The following is a 24933-nucleotide window of genomic DNA, read 5'->3' as shown; positions in this document are numbered from 1 at the left end:
TATTGAGGTTAGGATTGTGTTCGTACGTGTTCGCACAAGTCAAATTCGTTTAAAAACACATCCACATTTGATTGTATCTCAAAATCACTAAAAAGTGAATTACGATGTTTTTCCTTGCAGAACTCATACGAGTAGGTATCTGGATAATAAGTACACTGAACTGTGCAAACTTTTTTTTTTTAAAGATTATTAGCCATGCTAATCATGACTAATATTCCCCTTTCCCCTCCAACTAAGCGCAAAGCTGTGTTAGGAGTAGGTACGACAATAGTGCAACGAGTGGAGTTTGAACCGCCGATCTATCGGAATTCAGTCCGCTCCTCAACCGTTGAGCTATTGAGACTCTAAACAATCGGACATAAGTCGCGAACGTATAGCTATTGCACCAGCATTAGAAAGATCCTATTCGTCCTCGTAAATCCGTATCGGTTGACAACCCTGTCCCCGACCTCAGTCACCTTGACCTGTCCGAGATCAGACGGCGAACGACCGGCCTTCACATTGAATGTCATTTATATTGAAATCGGTCTCAATTCGCTACTTTTGCGACGTTTCATTTTTCATCTTTTTGTTTTATCTTCTGCTTGCGGGATTTGTCTTTTTGATCTTTATTATGATTTACTGGGTGCTCGAGTAGTAGCTAATGGATAGCTTTATAAGTGGTAACTGGGTAACTGTATAAAATTATAATTGGCTAATTTGATGAATGAGTGATTCGCTGACTAAATACGTGATTATAGTGGTTAGGTTAGCTTTCACAAGTGGCTAAAGAGTGACTATAACACATTAGCTTGAGTAGTACAAAGGTGATTTATTGATAAGATCATCTCAGTGATTTAGCATCAATAAGCAAAACTAGCTATTGTGACGCCTCATTCAGGTTAGCTGAACGCAAGGCCGATTGAGTAGGTACTTACCCATGTTACTTTGCCGTTAAAAAGTTTTGTAACTATAATTTTGTCAACACTTTTTTGTGTTTTGTCTGACTGATGCTTCCACACATTCTTCCTTCTTCAGAGTTTCCTTTTAGGATCAGTTTTGAGAATTTTATGTTGCAAATGAACAAAGTAAATAAATATATTCAAACTGTATCGTGAACAAAAATATTATAGACTAAGTACTTTATTATACCTACTCGGTGTTTAATTTTATTCCACCTGCTTTGTTACTAAGCATATTAATTTTAAAATATTTAAAACAATGTCTTATATCAAGATTAAATCTTTATAGTTTATACCTCTGACCTCTATTAATATAAGTACACTGGACATGCGATTGCCAATCTGTTTTTGAAATAGCAATCTTGAATATACGCAGAAATAGCAGGAGATTATAACAGAAGTTAGCATCATGTGAGCGTACTCGGAATCAAATGTTAGTGATGGAATATTTTCTCCGTTCCTTTTCTTGTTTGGTAGCTTCTTGTAGTGCCAGACCAGCACAGTGCACTTCGCCAGTATAATATAAAATAAAAAATAAAATAGGCTGAATACTGTTCTAATATAGAAGCCTTTTTATATTTGTTAGTGAACTACACTATAATATATATCATAATATACATTAATATACATATACAATACATAAGACAAACACAAATAGATTTTGAAGAAATTACCATTGACTGAAGACCATTTGACATAAAGTGTCAATTTTAATTCCCGATACGCACAGTGGGGCGCTTCGTATCGATACGAAAATAACTATCATTCTCTATAACACTCCTCTTCCAGCGTATTAAGTCCATTTCAGTGGTTTATACCTATTCACAGTACGTCATCGCAACACGAAATATCTTTATGGCAATTTTAAACAGCTGTACTAGTGGAATCTTTTGGCTAACGGAATAAATAAATACCTAATCGTCTATACTTTATTTAGATTCGGGTACCATTAAAAAAACTTGCTTTCGATTCTTGCATATTTTTTATATACGATAACGTCGCTTGTATAAGAAATTGTATTAATAATATTTTTTGTCCTGCTAGTGGAGGGGGTCTGCCAACAGCATTTTTTCGTGCTTTTCCGTACCTTGGAACCCTAACGTCTATGGACTTATATATAATTACAAGCACTTTCAAAACGGCACATTAGATATACCAAAGCCATCCATGACTCTCCTACCCATCTCTTCAAAAAAAGTCTTTTTGCCGCATATACCTACCGCGAATTTGGTTCCGTCGCGCGTAGTGTGTTACAGTTTAAACTAACGGCGCGCACGCATCGCTCGAATACAGGGAACAATTATATTGTTTACTATTTTTCATGTGTTTATAACATAAGCGTAACCGTTAAAGCTCGTTACACATGCGCAGACACAACAAAAGATTACTTTCTCAAAAAAACGACAATTATTCATGTGAATTTGCATCAGTGTTCGCAAAAAGAGTTTACCCACACTGGCGCCGGCGGCGTCTCGTCCCTGTATGGAAGTGCCCTAACGGAGTCACACACCGAGAAAATAAACTATGTATGAGTACCGTTGATATATGAAATCAAAGATTTTAAGTATGGAATGTACCGGCTAGCTATACTATACTACGATATAATATTATTTCCTGCCGTCCTATTTCTAAAAACTGGTTAACTGCAAAAAATAGGTTTTGTGTTATCGTCAAAATACATGGAAATTTCCCATAGTTCTTAGTTTGAGCCCACGTAGCTTTATTTTTAGAAATATGTATCAGTTTTTAAAAATTTCCACCTTTTTTGGCAGTATTAGTAGGTTTGTAGTGGTGATAATTAATTAGGTACGTTAACTTAAAACTAAGGCCCACGAGGGATCCAAACGTTTGGGCACGTTTGGATCCCTCGCTGCCTTAGTTAGTAGTCTGAGAAACTTTTCAAAAATAAGACAGCAGTGTGTATCTTTGAATAGGCGTATTCATATCAATGTGGTGAGCATGGCATTTATAGCACGTGCGGGGGGAGCTCCAAGCGTGAAGTCCCGGGTTGTTTCCCGGGTCGACACCCTTATTATGTTTGTTGTTTTTATTCGATTTGATCACCTTAATTGCCGCGCGTTTTGTAGATCCTATCTGTTGGACGGAGCTGTTTAAACTGCCATGGAAAGTGTTGGGAAGGGTTATGGAATTATAACTGTAGATAATGGGTGACGCTCTTTGTTTTATAATAAAACTGTAGTTTTAATTGCACTCTATATAAAAATTAAATTAAAAATTTAAAAAACCCCCGACACATAAACCTCTAAAAAGTAAAAAAATAATAGGTAAATATGTATGGGCCCTTTAAGAATAGTATAAATAGTAAAGTTTTATCCAAGCGCTCGTTGCGCCAGGGGACCGCTACCTATGATATTACTATGAAAGTCATCTGTTGTAGAAAGAGTCTTTAGCGGTCCCCCGACGCAACGAGCGCTTGGATAAAACTTTACTATTTATACTATTCTTAAAGGGCCCATACATATTTACCTATTATTTTTTTACTTTTTAGAGGTTTATGTGTCGGGGGTTTTTTAAATTTTTAATTTAATTTTTATTTCACGCTTTTTAAACTTTTATTCATAAATTACCGTTTATTTGTGCCATTCTAAAACCCAATTTCTATAATAATATAAATCCAATAAGGCAGCTAATATCTCTTCAAAAGTAACATCAATGTTATGTTAATTATACGTTCCATGAAATATTTTTGACCGAACATCACTAAATCAAGAATTATCTGAATGACTCACATAGTTTAAAACGACCAAAACGAAATATCTTTTTCTAACATGTCGTTGCTTTAAAAATGTACCCATTTTACGTAGTCGTATAATTGTTCGCTTTTCAAGATACACCTACGATTAAATTGAAATCGACTTTCACCCGATGAAATAAGGAATAAAGTGGCTTGTATTTCATTTTGTTTGTTATTGCATGTCAAATTTTTATTTGACATAACTTTCAAAAACCGGTCAAGTGCGAGTCTGCCTCACACATGAAGAGTTCCGTACAAGTTTTTTTTTATGTAATGACAATTCAGTTGTCGGATTTTTCTCTTTACTTGGGCCACAGGAGTAGAGTGCTTGGGCTATAAGATATTGCTACCTGCCTTTCATGATTCTACGTAAACGGGAAGTACCCAATTTATAAGTTTTGATTCTCTTGAAAGATGACACACAGACAGACAACGAAGTGGTGAAGGAAAACACCGTCAGGAAACCTGCATGCTTGAGAGTTGGCCATAATGCTCCCTCAATGGTGCGTGAGGTGTGCCAATACGTGCTTGGCCAGTGTGGTAGCTTCTCATTCTGAGAGGAGACTTGTGCTCAGTAGTGAGCCGGCGATGGGTCGATCCTGATGATGATGAATTTTAAACGTATTTTGTCAAAGTAAATAAGCTGAGTTCAAGCAGATAAAATAAAAAGAAGGTGCGCCTAATGCATCATCCAAACCTGCGCGACAAAGCGACTACGATGCGGGAACCTCAGCCGCGCGGAGGGTCATCGCCTCCTACGATATTTAATGGTGCCATGCACACCTACGCGACTACAACAGTCGAGGCTACCTACAACATCTTTTTTTCTACAGATACCTACTGAACCCTAAAAATAGTTTGACTATGGTTTGGGTTTGGGTTGATTGTTCGTGGCCTTTGGTTGACTGTTGGATACATCGATGGTTGGATATTATAATTGAATTAATGTTTTCTCGTTTAACTGTGATTATAATATTTTATAAATTAGAAACTCCGCGCCTACGATCCAAAGTATCGGAGTTTTCCAAAACATTATTTTCAAATAAATAAATTATGTATCTAGGCAACGTCCATATTGACAACTTGACAATTTGCCAATTGACATAATATTATGAACCTCTGTTACAATAGTGAAAGATCCCAGGGCCACCAGCCGTCACGTATTTTCTGACGAACGAAATGTGGACGATTGAGTAGTGTTACTATGTACTAAGAACGCATGCCTACAGACCTGCTAGCTTGCTTAGACGGCCAATTTTCAGGTATCAGGTAATCAAGGTACATAAAAACATTACTTACCTCACGTAAATTCTCCAATTTTTTTAATTTTTAGCAGATTTTTTTAACATTAATAATTAATTGACATAAGTAAACTATAAGAGAGTGAGAGAGAAGTCAATATATCCTAATACATGTCTTACTCAGTCTCATGCGCGTAGATAACGATGCCCTCGCGCTCAAACCCACAGAGGCATTAAAATTGAATTTAGAGGATGATTGGCCCTCTGGATCGGTCTGTCTTCTTGTAAAAGGTTTTAAAATAGTTGTCTGGTGGACATATATAAAAATGGAGCATCAGAATTTACGTGCAGTTAAGTAATTACTTATTTTGGGAGCTTTAAAGCGTCTGCAAAGCAATACGGCCGACGCGGGAAGTGTCTGGGAGTATTGGCGACATATTTTTAAGGATATTGCCTAAAATATACGTAAAAATCAGTTTGGCGAATTTACGTGAGGTAAGTAATGTTTTTATGTACCTTGATTATCAGATACCTGAAAATTGGCCGTCTAAGCAAGCTAGCACGTAGGCTAGGCATGCTTTCTTAGTACTTACTAACACTACTCAATCGTACATATTTCCTGTGTCAGAAAATACGTAACCTCTGGTGGTCCTGGGATAAAAGTAATAAGAAAACCAGAAAAGAGCTGATAACTTCCAAACGGCTGAACCAATTTTTTTGGATTATAGCTAAGAACACTCTCGATCAAGCCACCTTTCAAACAAAAAAAACTAAATTAAAATCGGTTCATTCGTTTAGGCGCTACGAGGCCACAGACAGATACACAGATACACAGATACACAGATACACAGATACACAGATACACAGATACACACGTCAAACTTATAACACCCCTCTTTTTGGGTCGGGGGTTAAAAACAAGAGTCCCCATCATTCATATGAACATTAGAATAAAAAACAAACAGGTTATCGAAAGAATTTGGCACTGCTGGGTAGAATTGAGTTGGTGGTACCTATCAGAAAAATGTTTCTCTAGAATACAATACCTTCAATAAATTTCCATTCCATGCGTCCACTGCTAGGCCGTTCTAAGAGCGCGCCACCAAACACTTTCCTTCATCATCCACCCGCTCCCCGCCACTTTCTTCAGGTCTATTATTAAATACATAGTAATTTATTGAACGGACCGACCGTTCAATAAATTATTATGTAATAATTTACTATATAAAACTATCTGTATAGGTACTTGAAAGCGACGCGACGCGACGCCTCAATACTACGGGTTCGATCCGAAACGTCAAAGGTATCTCTAACTTTCGGAATTATGTGCGTTTTGAACCTTTTGGCAATAGGTCTATTGCAGCGGAAAAAATTTTAATTTCACGGGTAATTAGAGTTTGTACGCGGATGCAGTCGCGGGCAATCGCTAGTACCAGATGAGTTTTGCTTAAGATAAACGTTCTGAATTTGAGCTAGCTATTAGGTAACAGCATAAATACATCCTTCCTCGTTAAAACGCAGCCTACGTGAACTACAGAACCAAAGTGCACAAGTGTCATTCAACCCCAACTAAATTAAATTATACAGCGATGTATCGTTACGTATATAAACGCAAATATATCGTCGATCTTGCGGATTGTCTCTTGGTATGGGACCTAAAAGTAACCTTTAGTAGGTCATAAATACATAAACTTACATATTTATGACATAAATGAGTTGGTGGTTGACTTTTCCTGCATGTTTAGCAGTGGGAGGGCGAGTACGAGTATATCGTGGACTTCCGCAAAATAACGCCTGCTTCTATACAACATTTAAATGAGTTTTGCTTAACAATAGATATAGGCTATATAGCATAAATATAAGCTGTATTATAAATTGGCATAAATAGCATAAATACTACTTAGTTGTATTTATTCTAAAAATATCCTTGTTAAAACGCAGCCTACGCCCTACGACCGAACACAAAGTGCACCAGAGTCATTCAACCCTAGCTAAATTAAATTAGACAGCGATATATGTATCGCATATCAGCAATTGTCTCAGCCTTACGTAAGAGGAAGTCTCCGATGGTCGCACACTCCGGAATTAGCCCGCCGTGGCCCGATTTAGAAACGTGGCCGGGACAAAAAGAAATGTCCTACGGAACGCGCCTTCTAATGCGACTCGCTGGAGAGCCTGTTACACCGAACGTTAGACTTTTTGCGCAAAATCGAAGCTAAAATTCCAAAAACCAGTCTGGTACAAAAAAATAAATATGTTAACTGAAAGAAAATAAGATTTTAATAAAATATATTGATTTATTTTAAAAATATTCCATTTAAAATTCTGCTTAGTGGTGGTTGAACTTAAATACTCGTATATTGTATAACCTCTTGCTTCCACACAAAACACGTCACTTCACATTACAATTTCAACATCAGAAGGAAATAATAAAACCAACTAAGTTCCAACAACGCGAAACTCTGTTTGGGGTTGAACATTAGGGCTCGGAGAAATAAAATTTGAGAGGGTAGGTAGCAACAACGTCTTCCTCAGGGCGCCTCCTCTAAGACTCAGACCATGGCTTAGGATGACGCTGGGATGAATGGGTCGGTTGGAGACCGTGGCGTGAGTCCATTTCCGGGTGATGGTAGAAATCGGGGACCTCGTCTTCGCCGGCGAAGACGCTGTACAGAGGTTCTAGATGTGTATATAGTGCCCTACAGGATAGGGTGCATTGTAGGTGGCTACGGTGTGACAAACGACCATTTATATAGCTGTTTATTTCTGGGCACGCGACATCTAACACTGTTTTACAACCACGGCTAGACACTTGACTAATAAGATGTGGAAATTCTCTCACTCCATTCTGAAGTCTGAGAAAAATACGTTTTTTATTTTCGTAAAAAATAAATATTGTGTTGACAAACGCAAGGGAAATCTGAGAAATTTTCATTTATTTTTTTGTTTTAGTTTAACGAGCGCAGTCGTTCGAATATAGGTACCATGTTATTTGATATGAATGTCATCGTGTCATTCAGTGCGGTTTTCTGTCGTGAAATTCTCAGTAGTGTCCCGGAGTAGGTACGTTGACTCACTCATCCACATCGCTTGGTGGCTGAACTCTACGGGCCGAGCTTTGGTCAAGAAAATATTAGTACGATTATGTATTGATTGCGATAAAGTTTTAAAAATAGGTTGATGAGCCTATAAAAATAGGTGAGACTTATTAGGTCTTCTAGATATCTAGGTTATTACACGTGCACATTGAAAGGTTTAGCCAGCTTTAGAAAAGATCATAAAACTATCTTGTAGATGAAAGGAAATTACAAGCTAATTTTCTAAAGAGAATAAATTATTAAATGTTTAAATCTTAGTCAAGAAAATTATTACAGAAACTGTAATAAAGGTAGTCGCAAAAAGCTTTTCGCAAAGGGCTTTCAGTTTTTGCCGCGCTACCTGCCGAACCGTGTCGCATCTATTCTAGCTAGCCGCCATATTGGATGCGCACGCGCCGTTGAGCGCCAATTAATTAATACATGCCCTTACAGCTTTGTTTAGATCACGTTTGCGACATGTCGCTCGACAAAATGTTGCTGTATCGGACTTAATGTGAAAAAATGCGCACACGGTGACTTGCTGCTGACGACAAACGGATTGTTTCTACCAGCTTCAGTTGGTGGCCATTTTAACGATGTTAAATTTGCTCGTGTTGGACTCCCTCATATGGTAAACCTCCTAGTTGGTGAGCGATCTCTCGCTCTTTATCCAGGGTACAACATTTTGAGAGACCCCGATTTCAGCGCAAGATTGACGTACAACGTATTGCCCATGACAATTTTGTATTACGGTAAAATCAACGATCTTTATGTATTTACGCATAAGAAGCATCATTTCAAACAGAAATGTTTGTGGGCTGCAACTCGTTTTTGCTTACAACTAGATGACCAGTGAGTGTCATACTAATTTTGACAGATTCATAGAATACGATTTTTTTGGAAATTGCTCTAAGGCTGGTTTTACAGTGATGCTTACCGCCCGCGCGGGTGGTAAGCGCGGTGGCCGAATATAGCCGTCATCGCGGGCCATCCGCGCGACTATGTAACGATCCAAGAGACGCAAAGCTCGTGGCCCGCGACGCTTACCAACCGCGCTGGCGAAAGCGTCGCTGTAAAACCACACTATATTGTACCATTTTGCGCATTGACTAAATAAGTAGCTATACCTATTAATAAGTACCTATAATTATATTACAATAAAAAGCCTGTAGTGTGGTCTTACACTTATTAGCAGCGCAGACGCGTTTTTGTGGTGTATTTAGTTTTTTAGTTGACGATAGAGTCACACTTGGATTGGTACGTATAGTAGTTTTCTTAGGCAGCTACTACGGGTAGCGGTTTGCACGCGACTCGATTGTATCTGATGATTTCTTCTCTGTTTATAAATCGCAACGTCTGGCTGTCTGGTTACTAAATCTTGATACCTAAACTGAACTTGAAAACTGGATCTAGATTAAAATGTTTTCACTTCCATGTTGGTGTTTATTTTTTAACCCCCCACCCAAAAAGAGGGATGTTATAAGTTTGACGTGTGTATCTGTGTATCTGTCTGTGGCATCGTAGCTCCTAAACTAATGAAATGATTTTAATTTAGTTTTTTTTTGTTTGAAAGGTGACTTGATCGAGAGTGTTCTTAGCTATAATCCAAGAAAATCGGTTCAGCCGTTTGAAAGTTATCAGCTCTTTTCTAGTTACTGTAACCTTCACTTGTCGGGGGTGTTATGAATTTTTAATTTACACTTGTTTAATATAAATGACCGTTGGCATCGTTGGTATGAATCCCTATTTCCCTTGGTTACGCCATAAACTTGAGACCGACTCGACCAAATTGGATATTTTTTTTTGTTGTGTTTGTAATTATTGGGTCAAGGTATATATACAATATTTTTTTTTTGGAAAATCCACGGGCAAAGACAGTTCCCGCGGGACGCGGACGAAATCGACGGCAACAGCTAGTTAAAAATAATTGTTGAAAAATAATATTTACTATACCGGCTTATTTTTCCAATGTTCATAAAATACATGACCTAATTATCAGAAAATTTGCGAAAGTGCTCAAGAAATCAACCACTTAATCTTTAATTTACATTCCCGATAACATAGTTAGTGAATACGATAAAATCGATCGATGTGAAGGTTAATCTTTGCAATGAATTTTATAATTTCACGTAAAATTAAATAAATTCTTATCTTATAACTGCACTCAAAATACGAAGTAGGTACCTAAATAAATGATAAAAAATAATTTAGGTTAATAATATCAATAAACGTATTAAATATTCTTATTACCTAATGAAGTGCTTATTTACTATGCCGTTAATAATATGCATATTAATAATTTATAAAATTATCATAAAACTGCAATTAGTATGTTGCTAAGGAAACTTTTGAATAATAAATATCATGTAGTGAAATAATATTAAAGTGGAAAAATATGCAAAACTATAACAAATGTAAATTAAAAATTTATAAAACCCCCGACAAGTGAAGGTTACAGTAAGAACTAGAAAAGAGCTGATAACTTTCAAACGGCTGAACCGATTTTCTTAGATTATAGCTAAGAACACTTTCGATGAAGCCACCTTTCAAACAAAAAAAACTAAATTAAAATCGGTTCATTAGTTTAGGAGCTACGATGCCACAGACAGATACACAGATACACACGTCAAACTTATAACACCTCTCTTTGTGGGTCGGGGGTTAAAAAAATATTGGTATATGTAAATGGAAAAGCTGACGGACTGATTTACTGATAGATGTATCAACGCACAGCTCAAAGAACTACGGGATGGCAGATAGCTATTATGACGTAGACATCTGCTAAGTAAGGATTTTTGAAAATACAACAACTTTCGGACGATAATGAAGAAGTAGGTAAGTGTGCGACGATTTTAGGAAGCTCCACCCCCTCACCGGTTTTCAAAATTTCCACTAGGTTGAAGCCAGGGCGAGTTAGCTAGTCTAGTACCACCTAGTACACAGATAAAGTTGTTGTGATAAAAAAGAGCGACCGATCAAATGTCTGCCGATTAAAAATTGACCAAATCGGACGCGATCGCATTCCGCCTGGTGCGTTGACCGTGCGCTCGCGGCTAAGGCGATTTTTTTACTCTTTCCCACCGCTCGCCGGCTGTGGATTGACAATCGTAAGGTGTGTGAAGGTTAGGAGGCATTTGGGTTTCGTAATCTTATGTAATTTGTGAACTTGTCAAAGTTATATATCTCTAGCTGATGCCCGCGACTTGGTTCGGGTAGATATAGGTTTTTAACAAATCCGTAGGAACTCTTTGATTTTCCTTGGTTCAAAGTAGCCTATAACACATAGGCTACTTTGTACCTAGGAGTACTATCCAGGGCATAATCTATCTCCATTCTAATTTTTTGCCAAATCCGTTCTGTATTTTTTGCGTAGAAAGAATAATATGACGCAGGCTCACAGATTTGACTCAGTACACGTGGTGAATGAATGATTTATTATTTAACTTTTCCTCTTATCTTATCTATTGCAATGATATCTCATTATTGTTATGCAAAATAATTCGTAGCTGAACCGGATGCCGGATGTGATACCTCATTGGTGACTGGGTACTGGTTTTGACTCAGCCCAATAGTTAATTGATATTCGTTCTGCGTTAGTATTAGAAACTTAATTTAGAAAATATGAAATAAGCACATTGGCACATTACTTATTGAGTACGGGCCCCCTCTCAGAATAAGAAGGATTTAGGGTCTAGATTCTTCCCATCTTAACAGAAAACTATGACCTAACTGCGGGGCATGGAGGCTTTCTCACGATGATTTCCTTCACCGTTATGCAAGTGCAAGTTTAAACTGGAAATACCGACAAGCAAGAATTTCCTAAGTATTAGTCACAAATGATTTAGGCATACATTTTACGCAGGAGTAAAGATAAAGCCATTTCCACAATACTTATTTTAATTCCAACAACGTCGCATGTAACATTAAATACAGCAATCAAAACATCCTTTACTACCTATTATAGTACCTTCCTAATATATTCTCGGGCATCGATCATTTTTGTACTACGCAGGGAAGTTCACTTCCTGACGAATAAAATACCTAAGAATAATGTGACAGTCTAACGTTTTTTAGGCTAGAATCACACTATTGACAAAAGTGGAACGTAAATAAACGTGGATCATTCTCGTCAAAAATTGAAGGCAGAACACACAAGACAAGATTATTTAAAGATTTATTATTTAGAATACCCTAAGTAACTAAATGTAAAGTAATGACTTTTTGGAGCAGGTTAGGGACTTATACTAATCCTTAGCAGGAATACACAAAAAGTCTTACACCCTTTATGATTTTGTATAAGTACATTTTGTATGGAATACATGAATGGTGACTTTTGGTTAGTGCGGTCGTATACGGTAAACGACCGAGGCTTGGCGGTATGCGATGTGCGTATTTCACACCATAGTTTATGGCGTAGGTACGTACGTGGGCTTGACACTTGGACGGTCAAGGGCAACCCGTCCGCCCGTCCTCAAGGTCGCGGCTTTGACCGAGCCCCGAATTTTGCGAAAATATTTACTCCAAAATGTACCTAATCTTGATTAGAACAAATACAGCGCTGTCGACTCTTACCTTATACAACAAAGACCCGGTTTTAAACCAGCTTATTTGGAGTTAAGACGTTTTGAAAGTGACATCTGTATTAGATATTAGCGTAGATATTTGAACTCTATTTTAGTGATAGATAGGACCAAATGACCTTTTTAAAGTGTGCGTATCGGACACGTTCCACTTATACGGTTTAGTAGAAGTCCGTAACCTTCCTCAATAAGTACGTATTATGATTTAATAAAGAAAGAAAGAAAAGAACGAAAAAGTGATTATTTGTTGCCACAGAAAGTACAGATAAAATATAAATCGCTCATAATAAAATGAATGGTGTGTGATACAGTAATATCAAAATGGACGCCATTCAACATTTGCTGTACCTATGGCGGGAACATAGGCACAATAATAGGGAATACGGTTGTAGATACTGAAGCTAAATCTATAGACCGACTTTATACCTACTTTGATTTCGCTTAGACTTTACTTAAAAAGTTTAGTCACCCGAGAGAGTTCAAAGACTCGTTTAAACCATTAAATAGATAAAGTGATTTTGACTGTGTCTTAATTTTTAGAGAAATCAAAGTATGCTCTATAGATCTCCGTCTTAATTTTATATTACATCTAAGTGTGAACAGTGACATTTCAAAGTAGGGTGAGCGATATTTATATATTATATTACATTTCCGTAGTTTGAAGGCAACTTTAGACTCAGACTAAAGATCTAGGCGGGTTTGCTAACAGGAAGCGTACATTAACGTAACCATGTGCCACCCGTACTATTATGAATACTATTTCTATTCATGACAACTTTTATTCGTGACAGTTTTTTTCTTTGTGACGAAAAAACGACAATACAGTTAAAGTTACAATTCCTTTGGCTCCTTTCGCTCTTTGGTTTCTAGTGTATAATTTCAAGTACAAAATAACCTGTCAAAATAACCCTCGATAGACCAGTTCAAAATATACTTAAATAATTAATTTAAATAAATTAAATTAAGTTCAAAATATAATTAAAATATTTCTAATAGCCGCTCTATTTTGGATAGATCTCTTTGGATGCTACTTAAGAATGCTAAGCCTTCGTCGGGGACGTTGCCATTTGAGGCACTTTTTGTTTTAGTATATATCTCTATATTAACATAATAATATATATTACACGTAATATTATAATATTATGTATAATCTAGTCGTATAAATTGCACTTCATTTGAATTTGTAAGTCGTAGATTTTGTTGTGAATTATTTCCTTACTTTTGTAAATGCCATTGTACTAATAAATGCCAAATTCTTTGAATGCCTACTTACTTCTTGTCTGGAATACTTGTTTAGAATAATCTTAAAAGGTTATTACGTAATATTTGGTGATGTTTGAAATGTTGTGCAATTTAAAAGCCTTTGGCCGTTAGATAGAAGATTTTCCTCTTTGCGTTTGGAATTCTACGAAGTTGAAGTGATTTGAATATGTTACCTGTTTGACGAATTGACTAATGTATGGAAAATGTGAAGGAAAATTGGAATCAAAGAATGCACTGTTTTAATAAATTATTTTGCCTTGTTAGGGTTCTGTACCCGAAGGTTATCAACCGACAAACCCATTAATAAGCATCCGCAGTCCGTCCGTCCGCCCGTCTGTCTGTCAGCGGGCTATATATCGTAAATCGTAATAGGTAGAGAGTTAAAATTTTCACAGAATTTGTGTTTATAAGAACAAATAGTAATAGTTTCAAAATGACCGCCATAAAAATTATAAAAAAATCAATAATGGTACTTCTTGTACGATGGTACGGAACTTATTGTTTGCGAGAACGACCGATTTTTGTGGTATATATATTACTGAATAGATTCTTATAATAACCCCTTGACAACATGTTACTTGGAGATGGGTAAAGCATGCCCGCAGAAACACAGATCACAGATGGACCCGTTTGGGACTCGCCCAGCACCGGAAAGGATTGCGTACATGAAGCCTACGTCCAACAATGGACAAGCAAAGGCTGATAAATAAGAAGAACCTATACCTAATTTGAAAAAAAATGTGTAGCAAAAGAATATACTTACGAATACTTATACTAAGTACAACAAACTCAAATTAAATATTGACTAAAAGGAATATTTTTTGTGGCATGAACATTTTATAGTACACTAGGCGATGCCCGCGACTTCGCCCGCGTGGATTTAGGTTTTTCGAAATCCCGTGGGAACTCTTTTATTTTCCGGGATAAAAAGTAGCCTATGTGCTAATCCAGGATATTATCTATCTCCATTCTAAATTACAGCCAAATCCGTTTAGTAGTTTTTGCGTGAAGGAGTAACAAACATACACACACACACACACAAACTTTATCTTTAACTTTTAACTTTATAATATTATATAGTACCTATATACTTTCAACTTTCGACTCTGCAGTAAACTGGGAACGAAACTGAATTAGTAATTTATTTCCAAATCCTGAGATACCCATTTGTTCAAATAAATCAAAGCAAACTTTGAACAATTAAATTAAATGTTTAATTTCCTCAACAAAAGTTAATTTGCAAAGTCTTCCACGGTCTTGTCTCTAAGTTATTGAAATTACTTTCTTGATACGCTTAGCGGTAAAATCTAAATTGAATTATTTTTTAATTTGTCGTTTTCATTCAATTGAATCGTTTTATCCCTTTCGATTTTTGTAATATTTTGAAAACAAATTTTTGTAAGGAGATGAGTTCATTCACGTGGACAATTTCCAGTTAGGAAAATTACGTAGACTGATTTTCATTTGAATCCATCTCAATGTATAAAAACTAATGTTTGTGTCTGTGGGTTCCGAGATCTCCTTAAGAAAATATGTTGTTTCTAAGTTACACGGAAATTTACATACGAATCTTCCAGTCCGTGTAACTTTAACTACCTACGATATTGAGTTTGATTGGTTAATATTCAAATGTGAATCAAACTTTGCATGGGGTTCCCTCGGGAGTGTTCGAGTATAAAATAAGTATTTTAGGGCGATCCCTATCTCGATAGATGACTCCTCTTAAATATCTCCCTATCACGATAACGCCCATTGGTTCGTCATCAATCAATCAATCCACTGCCGGTTCACTACTGAGTACGGGTCTCCTCTCAGAATGAGAAGGGTTTGGCCAATAGTACAACAAGCCTGGCTAGGTGCAGATTGGCAGGCTTAACACAGTTTGAGAACATTTAACTTTTGATTCTGTGGTGGCTAAAATTACTAAGGGCTCTGATTCTATATTAAATTATGTTACAACTTGCAAAAAGAAATATTGTGATGGCTGATTACGTACCAAGCACATATACCAAGCGCAGTTATGGTTATGACATAATGACAACCTTTCTCCCCCAATAAACAACCCCTCTACCTATGCTATATTTAGGTACAACATTGTAAGAGCACCGACATAATATACGTCATTACATCAAAGACCGATTTTAATTTCACGTACGCCGACTTGTAATTGGGTCGCTACTAGAGATGGACTATTTCACAGATAGCATGTGAAAAATCACGTGGAAAGCCTTTTCATAAGTAACATTGCTACTTTATAGAAAAATCACGAAGCAAAATCTCATAAAGTTAGAAAATTTTAACATTTTATCCCACTTTTTTAAATTTCGCGCGTGCTCGGTCATCGACATAAGGTAAAAAGTGCGCAAGCGAAAGAAGGAAAACATCTACGAGTAGTTTAATCGTAACGTAGCAAACAATCAATTCATTTGAAAAAAAAAAATTGCTATGTTTCACGAAATGCGAATTTTCGCACTTTAAATCATAAATGCGAAAATTCACTTTCCATGAAAAAACATCTGTGAAATATCAGCACTATTGATATTTATCATAATATATTTCTAGAATCAATGTAGCAATCAATAATTGTTAGTGCGAAACTTGAAAAATCCCTTCCCATGAAAAATCGCCTGTGAAATCACTATGAAGAAAAGACATAATTTTAACCAATGAAAATGATTTAATATTAGCAATAATGCCCATCGCTAGTCGCTACAATGTTGATGACGTAAGATTGAAATCTCGACGAAACCTGTCTTTACCCGAGACACGATACGTATCTTATGTAATGGGTAAGTGGAAAAACTTAATGGCTGGAGAGTTTTGCCCTTTTATGTTATACCTAGTTACCTGGATATTTTTTTACTGACGACGGTTTTAGGTTAAACTTCCATGAAATGTTAAAGCTAGAGAAGAGCTTTGACATGTAGATGTGCAGGTTTAAAAATATCACTTGCTTTAACGGTGAAGGAAGTACCTAATCGTGAGGAAATTTCCACGCCTGAGAGTTCTCCATGATGTTCTCAAAGGTGTGTGAAGTCTGCCAAGCTGCTCTGGGCCAGCGTGGGAGACTAGCCTAAACCCTTCTCATTCTGAGAAGGGACTCGTACTTAGTAGTGGACCGGCGATGGGACGATGATGATATTCATCACAGTCTGTGTCCACTGTTGGCCGTAGGATATCTCCTCATCCAACTTTCCGCTATCCTCTTTAAATTGTCGGACCACACCATGAGGATGGTGATGATGATGGAGGGCGCACCACACCATGCTTCACGGTCTCCACTCCAGAACTTGTGAACTCCAACAGCCATCGCACCTACTACAAGCATGGCCTTACCCACTTAAACTTGCCAATGGCTTGGATTATGTCAGTGACTTTAGTTCTTTTGCAGATTTCCTCATTTTGGATCTTATCCCTCAGAGAAACCCCTGACAGGACCCATTCACAATAATAGGGATGATGCCTAGGACAAGAATAAATTATTATTTTTTAGTAATCATTCAATAGAGGGTCTTCCGAAATTCGTAAAATCCACATTAGCTGCTAGACTTAAGTTTGCTAACCATTTTAAATAATCGATTTAACTAAAAAAGTACGTCAAATTACGTCAAATATGTCGTCACATCAATGTATTTCGTACAAGCACACGCTTGATAAAAAGTCGCTGATTTGACTAGTAGTCGTCATCACTATTGCGGTGCGACATCGCATCGCAAGAACGACGTCGCACTTCTTTAGGTAAATTCCCACGAACCGCGTTACGAACGATACCGCGTTGTGCGTTATCGTAGAATTTTACGATGTGACAACGCACCGCAAGTATTGTGAAAGGGCCCATAGCCCTCTTCATGAGCTCGCTGAGCGACTTGTTGGTACATATTCTCAGAATTTAATTCGAACTCTCAGAATTTCATTCGAAGTTCAAGTACGACGAAGGTATATAAATTAAATCCTGAGACAATTTGTAACGGAAAATCGAAATTGTTTGCTAAATCATTCTCTTGCGCCATATCTTTGCCTACGACAGAAAAATAAATTTGTACAATCATGACAGGAAAGTCAAAAGGATACAGCTATTTTATAAGATCTGTCTTGGCGGTGCTCCAAACAGTCACCTTATTTCACCTATGGAATACCTAGTACAGACACAGTTCACGGCAGTAAGGGAACTTCTAACAAAACGTTGAGGCTTCGACGTCACTGGCAGGCATCAAATGTTAGTACATTTGACCCAGATAGCCCTATTTTTCTTTGATTTTACGTCACCTTAGCCTAATATTTGGCATATCTTCGATTCAGGATCATTCAGATTCTTCACTCTAATTCACTCTTTTACACATGTTAGGGTGATTAGCAACGCAAAATGCCAAAATTGAAATTTACTTACACAAAATACCCAACAAACAACGCCAAAAACGCAAAATGTCAGAATTGAAATTTCTGGAAATATTAAACCTAATATAGTCTAAGCAAGGTGTTTTTAAATATTAAGACATTTTTGATTTTATGGGTCTCTTAAATTTTAAAACCCTTATTATATTTTGTAGTTGAATTGAGTAAGTCTTTGATATGTATTGAATTTTGTTATTTTGAATTGTTAACAAGTGTAAATTAAAAATTTATAACACCCCCGACAAAGTATTTGAGTTTTCCAAAACATCATTTTCAAATAAATAATTATGTATTTAGGCAACGTCCATCTTGACAGCTTGACATTTGTCAATTGACATAATATTATGAACCTAACGGTTATCTAACCTTCTTTTCTACAAGAAAACTAGAAAAGAGCTGATAACTCTTAAACGGCTGAACCAATTTTTTTGGATTATAGCTAAGAACACTCTCGATCAAGCCACCTTTCAAACAAAAAAAAGTAAATTAAAATCGGTTCATTCGTTTAGGCGCTACGATGCCACAGACAGATACACAGATACACAGATACACAGATACACAGACACACAGATACACACGTCAAACTTATAACTCCCCTCTTTTTGGGTCGGGGGTTAAAAAAAGTTAAACAGTTAAAGAGTTAAACAGTTCACAAACCCGCGAGAAACGAATTGTAAGTAGGTACAAGTAATGTTCGTAAAAAAACAAGCTTTAAAGAACTTAATTGTGAACAAATTATTACAAATAAACACGTGAACAGAGTAGCGAGAGCATCTTAGTAGCTAATAAAATTAAAGGTAGAACTTTATTTAGAGCTATAAAACTGTATAAATAAGAGTTATTTTCGATTGAAACAAAAAAACAACTTGTGTGGTTTTATCAAGAAATACGACACGTAAGTCGCTCGAGTAAAGGCAAATAAACAAGTTGATCATTTTATTTTCACCGCAGCCTTGGCAGTGAATGTATTTATCTCGAAGCGTCCCTTAGGGTCTATACAGACTGTATGAATCCAAATCATCCAAATAGGATTGCCAGTTGACTGAAAAATGTCAAGCAAATCTTTTCTCTATTTTGATTTTTTTTGGGGTTGGGCAACTTTACCGTTTACAGCGTAGTTTAGTACGAACACACATTTATGCAATGTGAACTGCACGTGGACTGCGCATCTGGTAAACAGTTGTGATGAAGGTATGCGAACTGTAACAAAACAGCATCCAAACTGCAAAGTTGCTATCGATTTGCAGAAAAACTGAAAAATGTCTTTTTTCTCTCTTCTCTATTTTCTCTATTTTGATTTTTTCAGGGTTAGGCCACTTGACCGTTTACAGCGTAGTATTAGTTCTACAAGCGTTTTAGTACGAGCACATGCACGCAGTGTGAACATAACGTGGACTGCGCGTCCAGTAGGCAGTTGCGATGAATTTATGTCAACTGCAACTTTGCTGTCGATTTACAGTGCAAAATCAAACCGTCTGTCATAAACCTAATAAAACGCCTTAAACGGTAAAGTGGCCTAACCCCAAAAAAGAGAGAAAAAGTGTTCTCTTTTTTAGTAGTTTCTTGGAGGTGATTGCCTAACTCTAAGGCTGAGATCTATGGAGCGCATTTTGACTTAGCTCATACTTAAGTTCAGTTGAAACGAGACAGATTTATGGCAGTGATATAGCACTGTCTCGTTTTAACAGTGTCTAAATCTAAGCAAAGTCAAAATGTGATCTATAGATCTCAACGTAAGACGTTTCCGAGCTGAAATGCATGCGTCCGCGTCGTAAAAATTATTCCGTGTTTAAATATTGAGATATATGGGTTAAACCACTTTGATAATAGAGGGCTTGATATTACATTACTGCTTCTCGCCCACAGCTTTCCTTGCGTTTGCGGTTTGGGGTAACCTTACTTGACTTTCTTAGTGTTGAGATCAGGCTATAAATAGACAGACGCCTTTGAAGCGACTCTTGATCTATCACCGTTAATAGTGTTTTATTAGTGGAATCCATTTAGTATGAACCACCTGCAGAGCTTTTAAAAACATGGAATAGAAGTAGGTATGCTAGGTTAATGGGACATCAAACGAGTCGCAGCGAGCCGCTGGATTCAGGCGGCGCAAGAGCGTGGCCTGTGGAAGTCCCTATCACACTTCACACTAATATTATAAAGGAGAAAGTTTGTATGTGCGTGTGTGTGTGTGTGTGTGTGTGTGTGTGTGTTTGTGTATGTTTGTTACTCCTTCACGCAAAAACTACTGGACGGATTGGGCTGAAATTTAGAACGGAGATAGATTATACCCTGGATTAGCACATAGGCTACTTTTTATCCCGGAAAATCAAAGAGTTCCCACGGGAATTTTAAAAAACCTACATCCACGCGAACGAAGTCGCGGGTATCAGCTAGTAAGAGATATATGCCTAGTAGTGGACGTCTATCGGTTGATAATGATGATGATGATGATGATGAGGCGTTATTTTGTGAAAATCCATGACACACTGGCAACATCAAAAACTCTAATCTATACTAATATTATAAGTGCGAATGCGTATTTGTTTGTCTATATTTTCTTTATGTTGCCTTTTCACAGTACATCCGCATCCGTTTAGCCGATTTTGACGGGCACACAAAGACTAGGCTAGGCTAGACTTTTTATCAGAGGGAATCAAAGAGAGAAAATCAATAAAAATTAAATTAAAAATTTAAAAAACCCCCGACACGTAAACCTCTAAAAAGTAAAAAAATAATAGGTAAATATGTATGGGCCCTTTAAGAATAGTATAAATAGTAAAGTTTTATCCAAGCGCTCGTTGCGCCAGGGGACCGCTACCTATGATAAACTATGAAAGTCATCTGTTGTAGAAAGAATAGTCTTTAGCGGTCCCCCGACGCAACGAGCGCTTGGATAAAACTTTACTATTTATACTATTCTTAAAGGGCCCATACATATTTACCTATTATTTTTTTACTTTTTAGAGGTTTACGTGTCGGGGGTTTTTTAAATTTTTAATTTAATTTTTATTTCACGCTTTTTAAACTTTATTCATAAATTACCGTTTATTTGTGCCATTCTAAAACCCAATTTCTATAATAATATAAATCCAATAAGGCAGCTAATATCTCTTCAAAAGTAACATCAATGTTATGTTAATTATACGTTCCATGAAATATTTTTGACCGAACATCACTAAATCAAGAATTATCTGAATGACTCACATAGTTTAACACGACCAAAACGAAATATCTGTTTCTAACATGTCGTTGCTTTAAAAATGTACCCATTTTACGTAGTCGTATAATAGTTCGCTTTTCAAGATATACCTACGATTAAATTGAAATCGACTTTCACCCGATGAAATAAGGAATAAAGTGGCGTGTATTTCATTTTGTTTGTTATTGCATGTCAAATTTTTATTTGACATAACTTTCAAAAACCGGTCAAGTGCAAGTCTGCCTCACACATGAAGAGTTCCGTACAAGTTTTTTTTTATGTAATGACAATTCAGTTGTCGGATTTTTCTCTTTACTTGGGCCACAGGAGTAGAGTGCTTGGGCTATAAGATATTGCTACCTGCCTTTCATGATTCTACGTAAACGGGAAGTACCCAATTTATAAGTTTTGATTCTCTTGAAAGATGACACACAGACAGACAACGAAGTGGTGAAGGAAAACACCGTCAGGAAACCTGCATGCTTGAGAGTTGGCCATAATGCTCCCTCAAAGGTGCGTGAGGTGTGCCAATACGTGCTTGGCCAGTGTGGTAGCTTTCCATTCTGAGAGGAGACTTGTGCTCAGTAGTGAGCCGGCGATGGGTTGATCCTGATGATGATGAATTTTAAACGTATTTTGTCAAAGTAAATAAGCTGAGTTCAAGCAGATAAAATAAAAAGAAGGTGCGCCTAATGCATCATCCAAACCTGCGCGACAAAGCGACTACGATGCGGGAACCTCAGCCGCGCGGAGGGTCATCGCCTCCTACGATATTTAATGGTGCCATGCACACCTACGCGACTACAACAGTCGAGGCTACCTACAACATCTTTTTTTTTCTACAGATACCTACTGAACCCTAAAAATAGTTTGACTATGGTTTGGGTTTGGGTTGATTGTTCGTGGCCTTTGGTTGACTGTTGGATATTATAATTGAATTGATGTTTTCTCGTTTAACTGTGATTATAATATTTTATGAATTAGAAACTCCGCGCCTACGATCCAAAGTATCGGAGTTTCCCAAAACATTATTTTCAAATAAATAATTATGTATCTAGGCAACGTCCATCTTGACAACTTGACATTTGCCAATTGACATAATATTATGAACCTCTGTTACAATAGTGAAAGATCCCAGGGCCACCAGCCGTCACGTATTTTCTGACGAACGAAATGTGGACGATTGAGTAGTGTTACTATGTACTAAGAACGCATGCCTACAGACCTGCTAGCTAGCTTAGATGGCCAATTTTCAGGTATCAGGTAATCAAGGTACATAAAAACATTACTTACCTCACGTAAATTCTCCAATTTTTTTTAATTTTTAGCAGATTTTTTTAAATATTAATAATTAATTGACGTAAGTAAACTATAAGAGAGTGAGAGAGAAGTCAATATATCCTAATACATGTCTTACTCAGTCTCATGCGCGTAGATAATGATGCCCTCGCGCTCAAACCCACAGAGGCATTAAAATTGAATTTAGGGGATGATTGGCCCTCTGGATCGGTCTGTCTTCTTGTAAAAGGTTTTAAAATAGTTGTCTGGTGGACATATATAAAAATGGAGCATCAGAATTTACGTGCAGTTAAGTAATTACTTATTTTGGGAGCTTTAAAGCGTCTGCAAAGCAATACGGCCGACGCGGGAAGTGTCTGGGAGTATTGGCGACATATTTTTAAGGATATTGCCTAAAATATACGTAAAAATCAGTTTGGCGAATTTACGTGAGGTAAGTAATGTTTTTATGTACCTTGATTATCAGATACCTGAAAATTCACCGTCTAAGCAAGCTAGCACGTAGGCTAGGCATGCTTTCTTAGTACTTACTAACACTACTCAATCGTACATATTTCCTGTGTCAGAAAATACGTAACCTCTGGTGGTCCTGGGATAAAAGTAATAAGAAAACCAGAAAAGAGCTGATAACTTCCAAACGGCTGAACCAATTTTTTTGGATTATAGCTAAGAACACTCTCGATCAAGCCACCTTTCAAACAAAAAAAACTAAATTAAAATCGGTTCATTCGTTTAGGCGCTACGAGGCCACAGACAGATACACAGATACACCGATACACAGATACACCGATACACAGATACACAGATACACAGATACACAGATACACAGATACACAGACACACAGATACACAGATACACAGATACACACGTCAAACTTATAACACCCCTCTTTTTGGGTCGGGGGTTAAAAATAGCCACAAAGTTTAAAAACAGCCATGCAGTAATCTCATTAAATAATAAAATTAATTAAAATAAGTGTTTTATTCAGAGCAGGAATGATTTGTGGATAGATGTACTTGTACAAAGAAATAACTAAACAAGAAATACACACATTTCCGTCCAGAAAGTAATAAATCAACAGAATAAAACCTTCGATTCGATATCGGCATTCGGTTTTAAATTCTCTGGGCTCAAGGATGACCGAACGCGATCCTTTCGGCTTGCGCCTTTATAAATGAGATCGCAGACGACTGCAAAAGCCGTAATAGCCTTAAAAGGCACAATTTTCAGTACTGGAAAGTTATGAAGCTGAGTGACGTCAGTAGCATCGAGTGAGATACAAGTGTAAATTCAAAATTTATAACACTCCCGACAAGTAAAGGTTACAGTAACTAGAAAAGAGCTGATAACTTTCAAACGGCTAAACCGATTTTCTTGGATTGTAGCTAAGAACATTCTCGATCATGCCACCTTTCAAACAAAAAAAAGTAAATTAAAATCGGTTCATTAGTTTTGGAGCTACGATGCCACAGACAACACACAGATAAACACGTCAAACTTATAACACCCCTCTTTTTGGGTGGGGGGGTTAATAAAATAAGGGAGAAAGGTCTCGTTAGCACGGTCTGCTGACGTCGACATGAGAATCAAGATATAAATCGTAACATAATAGCTATCTACATGCTAAATTTCAGTCCAATCCGTCCAGTAGTTTAAGCTATGCGTTGCTAGATCAGTCAGTCTCACCTTTTCGTTCTATATATTTAGATTTTTCTGAAAAATCTCTTCCCGATGTGGCCGAATCTGCCACACGCATACCTGCGCATACAATTTTTACGGCTCTTGCACCTCGTCTCTTCGTATGTGATCGCCTTAAATGTTTAATTTGCATAATGGCTATATCTCGGACGGCTTTCCGATTTACTTTTATTCCTTTTCATTCGCGAGTGAAAGGATATTTATAGCTACTCTGTATATCGGTAAGGAATTAAGGATTGGCGGTGATTATTTGAAAGGAAAGCTTTTATTCATATACAATATTACAATAAACATCATGATCATGTTCTGGGTTCCGTACCCGAAGGGGGCCAACGGGACCCTGATTCTAAGTCTTCGCTGTCAATCAGTCCGTCAGTCTGTCTGTCAGCAGGCTATATCTCATGAACCGTAATAGGGAGAGAGTTGAAGTTTTCACAGAGTGTGTATGTCAATTGCCGCTAAAACTTTCAAAATAGCCGCTATGTAA

The 24933-nt window shown here is 37.1% G+C and overlaps 1 protein-coding gene and 1 long non-coding RNA gene across 2 annotated transcripts in view; one reads left to right on the top strand and one right to left on the bottom strand.

Moving 5' to 3' along the window:
* Positions 1-24933, top strand: part of LOC123868159 (mitochondrial cardiolipin hydrolase-like) — a 166227-nt gene that overhangs the window by 82471 nt on the left and 58823 nt on the right. The gene's annotated exons all lie outside the window — the stretch shown is intronic.
* On the bottom strand, positions 3987-24466 carry LOC123868168. Its single transcript, XR_006796607.1, has 3 exons — positions 24354-24466; positions 13014-13023; positions 3987-4001 (listed from the first exon to the last, which is right to left on the bottom strand). It is a non-coding gene; the product is annotated as an uncharacterized LOC123868168 (long non-coding RNA).

The sequence above is a fragment of the Maniola jurtina genome, chromosome 9, assembly GCF_905333055.1.
Source record: "Maniola jurtina chromosome 9, ilManJurt1.1, whole genome shotgun sequence".
NCBI lineage: Eukaryota > Metazoa > Arthropoda > Insecta > Lepidoptera > Nymphalidae > Maniola > Maniola jurtina.
The sequence above is the reverse complement of the archived record's forward strand: the minus strand, read 5'-3'. Positions and strand labels throughout refer to the sequence as shown.